We start from the raw sequence: 6,000 nt of genomic DNA on the forward strand, positions 1-6,000 counted from the left end.
ATGCAGTAAAAAAACATGCCTCTGGCGTCACGTACCTCTAGATCCATTAGATGTGCATATATGTCTTTCACATATTCAGAACACAGGTGGGTCATCTGTGAGTCTCCTGCATCAATGTCCTCTACTGTGAGTGGATCAGGAAAGGCCAGCCAGAACAGCTCCTCTTCCTCCTTCATGGAAACATCAGCAGCTTGTTCTGGACCAGTGGAGGCAGACACTTGAGGAGGTGCCTCAACTGTGGCAGCTCCAGTCCTCTGAGAAGGAGAAAAAAATGTAATACATTCAAAACACATTCTTCTTTGAAGTTAAACTGTACGTAATTTGTATCTTGTATATAGTTTAAATCACTGGTTCTGAACATCGAGTCCAGAGACCACCAGGGGTCCAAACGGACCCTTACAGGTCTGTAACTCTGAGTGTATATCGTCACTGTCGGGTGGAAACCTTGCATGTCCATAACTGTTACTTTTGAGGAAATGGAAAAAAGAACCAATTCCAATGGATCCAATGTAGTTATTATTTAGTCACAAGCTCTTGTTAATACTTGTCATTGGTTCAATATTTATAAACTTGATTTTAGTTTTAGGGTTACGTTTTGTTTTTGTTTTTATAAAGAATTAAGGTTTTTCAGAAGGTTAGGATTTAGAGGCCGTTCTTTTTAAAAACAAAATCAGCCTCAGGTCTAAATGGGTTTCACTATCTTCCAAATGAGCAAATCTACAAGCTCACAACACGTCGTGACTAGTCGAGTCACGGCTCCTTTTGCATGACACGACAACATAGGGCATTCATTTATACAAAACATTGAAATATGGAGAATGTTTCCACCCGACAGCGATGATATGCAGTGCTACAGTGCAGACTAGCAAAGACTTACTCGGGATTCCAGGATGGATGCTCTCCACACCTTCCTGTCCAGCATCAGGCGCTCTGCTGTGTTGTTCGCTCTGCTGTCACGCTGCAGTGTGTCTACATAGGTGGTGTGCCTCTCTCCCCTCCTAGCTGTGCCTTGTGTCAGCTTGTTGGCCATCAGTTTCAGGTGCCTGGCACAGTGCCCAGCCAGCCTCATCATTCTCTCCCTGACCTTGTCCGCGACTCTCGGGAGGTCCACGTTTCTGATGTGGTCCACGTCCACACATGGTACATCAGGGATCCTCTGTATCATTCTTGTGTAGATGACATCCAGGGCCTTGTCCTGTTGTACTGTCTTGAACTGAGAGTGTACAAAGGGAACCTTAAATTAGAGGCATGCAACTCAACTAAAACAACTAAATGAAAACAATGTAATTTGTTTAAATTGACAGTCAGTTTAAAGGGATTTTTCAGTGTAAGGGGGTCTGGAAAAAAGTATCAAATTGGGGTCTGTGAAATTGTAAATGTTGAGAATCAGGGGTTTAAATATTACCTTGGTGTTAGAAGCCTTGTTGGCAAAGTTGGACAGGTCTCCAAGAGCAGCTCTCTTTGGAGCAGCTAGGTTGGTCTTCCCCATGTATGCATGGTTCTCCATGTTCATCCACTGTTCAGGAAACATTCAAAATCAGAAAAAAAACGTTACAAACACCCGTTAGTCAAACTGCACTTTACATTTCAAAACACACTTCACCAACGTTCACAACGTTCAAAATGCACTCAACAACCAACGTTTAAAAGCATTTGAACAACCAGCAAACTAACCAAAACAGATATTCAAGCTGACAAACCGTCCGTTATAAGCTTGGAAGATCGTTCGGCGAGCGACACCAACACCATAACTCTAGTTATTTTTCATAATTATTGTACTCAACATAATGCTTAACTCCAAATCAGAAACAATAACCGTTACAAAAACCCATGAGTTAAAAAAACACTTTTTCAGGTAAAAAAAAAAATGCACAAACACCCAAAATAGCACAAATACTCTCAATTCGTGTCGCTTCCCGACCAGAACAGACATTAAAAACAACGTGTTTAGTTAAAAAGCAACGTTCAAACTGTACGTTACGTTTAGAAGGTTCACAACACACTTCACCAACGTTCACAACATTCAAAATTCACTCAACAACCAACGCTTAAAAGCCGTTGAACAACCAACAAAATGAGCAAACAGCAGCCAAAACAGATACTCAAGCTGACAAAGCGTCCCTATAAGCTGGGAAGATCAGTTCGGCAAGCGACACCAACACCATAATGTTAACGTTTAGCCTAACGGAAGAATAACTAGCTTCTCTGGTTATTTTTTCATAATGATTGTACTCACCATAACGCTGAACTCCACCGAAAAGACGATAAAACCGTTAAATTCTGAAAACAACTAACAATAAATGTCAAACTCCACCGAAGAAGACGATAAAACAGTTCAATTCTGAACGCAACCGACAATAAATCTCTGTTGATGTCTTTAGTCTTCAATTATCTACCGCAGTAGTGAGTCAGATGCTCTTCGTTAGCTTAACAAACACTGACTGATTCACTTTCTCTGCCGTTTCGTACATAACGTCCAAAGACCGCCCGCGCCTCCTCTGATTGGCCGGCCGCCAGCAGAACGCGCGCCGCTCATTGGTTGAAGGAATGCACATCGCGTCGTTCGAAGGTGCGTACGGTGGAGCGTGTGGGGAAAATAGCCGATCTACAAGCTCACAAAGCCCTGCGTCAGAGTGACGTCATGAGCTTGCAGATCAGCTACTTTCCCGCACACCGCGAAACCGTGGCATTTTAGAGGTTTTAACTTTATTTAACAATGTTATTGACACAATGCAGTACGTTTAAACGGCAAAAATAAAATACAAACTGAAATTTATATGATATAAAATGTATATATTGTATTTGCGTGCAAACAAGTTTTTGTCAACTTTATGATTAAAAAAGATCAAAATGATATAATGATAATATTAAATGCAGTTTCATATGTCCACAAATTCCTCTTCAAAGGCTACATCAAGTCTAAACGTACAGATTTCCAGTGGTGGAAACTAAAGTAACTAAGTACATTTACTCAATTACTGTACTTAAGTTAAGTACAATTTCAGTACAAAGTATTTTTTACTTTACTGCAGTACTTCCAATTTTCAATACTTTTACTTCTACTCCACTACCTCTCAGATCCAAATATTGTACTTTTACTCAGTTACTCTTATTCCACTACATTTATTTGAAAACTTTAATTAGTTACTTTGCAGATTTTGATTATTACTACAAAACATACATTAACCACTTCAGCCCTATTGACTTTGGCTGTTTGAAAATAGCTGATCTACAAGCTCACAACGCGTCGACGTGTTGTGAGCTTGTAGATCTGCTATTTTCCAAGGATTTCAATACATTCTAAAAACTTATGAAACGGGACATTCTGCGTAGGCTAGTAGGCTACCTTTGGTACTTTAAGTACATTTTGACACCAATACTTTTGTACTTTTACTCAAGTAAATTTTGAATTATTGTAATTGTAACAGAGTATTTCTACATTGCAGTATTGATACTTTTACTTAAGTAAACATTTGAGTACTTTTTCTGCCTATTAGTCTCTCTAATTATGGAGGAAGAGACACAGGCAGCACTCAACTCAGTGAATAATAATTCACAGATAACCAGTTAACAGAGACCAGTTTTAATAACTAATCTGAAGATATTATTAACAACTTCACACCTGCTGTTGGTCTCCCTTAAAGTGGCGCTTTTAGATAATAGAGACTTGTGTAGAGTACAACTATGGACAGTGAACAAGCAGGCTATAGGCGTTTATGTACTTTCTCTCTCTCTCTCTCTCTCTCTCTCTCTCTCTCTCTCTCTCTCTCTCTCTCTCTCTCTCTCTCTCTCTCTCTCTCTCTCTCTCTCTCTCTCTCTCTCTCTCTCTCTCTCTCTCTCTCTCTCTCTCTCTCACACACACACACACACACACACACACACACACACACACACACACACACACACACACACACACACACACACACACACACACACACACACACACACACACACACACACACACACACACACACACACACACACACACACACACACACACACACACACACACACACACACACACACACACACACACACACACACAGTAGGTATTTCTGTCAAACTGAAATATGATACGTGCCGAATGCAGAGAATGATAGACGAGGATTAAACCATTTAGAGGAAGTTAAGAAGACAGGCTGCAAAAAGACTACAATCACTTTTTAAATTTAGAAGTGTTTTTATTTGCTAGGTTTAGGAACTGTACATGTGACCCTTCTTCTTGAAAATACTGCTCATGGGCTGAGAAAGTTAAGGAGAGAGAGAGAGAGAGAGAGAAAAAGAAGGGTGGGGTTTTAAATAGGGAGAAGAGGAAGGGAGCGTAAGAGAGAAAAGGTGAAGGGGGCTGAGGGAATGAGGGAAACATGGAGGGGGTGGGAGGGGTGAAATAAATTGGGAGATAAATAAGGTTGAGAGAGGGAGACAAAGGGAAGGACAGAACGTTGAGAGGATACGAGGACAATTCCTGGAGCACACACCAGCAACACCACCAACAGTACATGCTGGGTCCTGACCTCCATTTAAAACGACACGAGCCCTAGCGTGCCTATTCTGGGTGTGTCATAATAGGCAAACATTCGGCAAAAATAGAAAATCTAACAAGCTCACAATGTGTCGCGTTATAAGCTTGAAGATTGGCTATTTTCGGTGAAGAGATTTGGTGTAGAGGGACAAAGGTATAGAGCCCTGGGGGACACCAGTCAACAATGTATACAGGGGTTTAAGTGGTTAAGGAAAAATGTATTCCAATAAATACATTACTGCTGTATTCCTGAATGGGTTTTCAGCTGGCACGGTTCAGACCAGGTTTGGGGTCTCGCATCCGATGTTCAGTTTGAATTGACATGTACAGGTTCAATTCACTTAAAAAAACAACAAGATTAATTCTTAATACATATAGTGTGAGATTATAGTATACACAGCTTGGACAACTGACCACCAAGGGGTACATCTAAAAACTAACACGACTGACTGTTACCTACTGTTGCCAAGACATTACAGATTGTTGCCTATTTAACTACTTGCAACCTGGCGTCCGTATTTTGGGCATGTCATTATTGTCAAACATTTAAAAAAATAGCTAAAATAGCATATCTACAAGCTGGCAATGCGTTGAGCTTGTAGATCTGCTATTTTTGTGTGGCATTGTCATGCGGCGAAGTATAAAATAGAGATTAAGTGATTAAACAAGGTCTCTCTTCACATGCTGCCTGAGTGTTCTTCTTGCATGTGTTCACTCACTGCGTCTCCAGTTCAGAGGCAACGGATTAATCAACCACTTAAACCCTATACACTTCTTTGACCGGTATCCCGCAGGGGTCTCTTAGTTGGTCCCCTCCTTTTTTCCATTTACACCAAAATCTCTTTGCCGGAAATAGCCGATCCGCAAGCTTGTAGACCTGCAATTTTCACAGAATGTTCACCGTCACTTCATATCCACAGTGCAGTATGTAGACTTGAGTGTGAGCTTCCAGATGAGGGTCAACGGTACAAGGAGTGACAGGACATGAAAAAATATTCTCCCCGGTCGATGCAGCATCACACTTGGCTTCAATATATAAAATAAGAGAATAAAGTCATCATATGACGGGTTTTCCATATTTCCTTTCTGAAGAAACATTTCAATACAAAAATGGATTATAATCAATGCAGATGACAACCATGCTCTGTCAAGCCACGGAGCCTTGTTTTAAAAATACTCAAAGTAGTGTTTTGAGTGGCACAGGACAACTCACAGTACGTTTTAACAGCGGGCGACTCTCGGGCGATCGCCGGGCGACATTGTCCAAAAGATAAAGAAAATCCATCTTTCATCACCCCCCCCGCCCACTTCGCCCGATCGCCAGTAGTTGCCGGCTCTCATAGACTTTCTTTATCTTTTGGACGATGTCGCCCGCGATCGCCCGAGAGTCGCCCGCTGTTAAAACGTACTGTTAGGATCGATCTCTCCTCCTTATATACCCCTCTATTTTACCCTCCATCATCCCCATTGGTTCATCC

This window comes from Gymnoscopelus microlampas (assembly GCF_963454915.1).
Source record: "Gymnoscopelus microlampas genome assembly, chromosome: 15".
Classification (NCBI taxonomy): domain Eukaryota; kingdom Metazoa; phylum Chordata; class Actinopteri; order Myctophiformes; family Myctophidae; genus Gymnoscopelus; species Gymnoscopelus microlampas.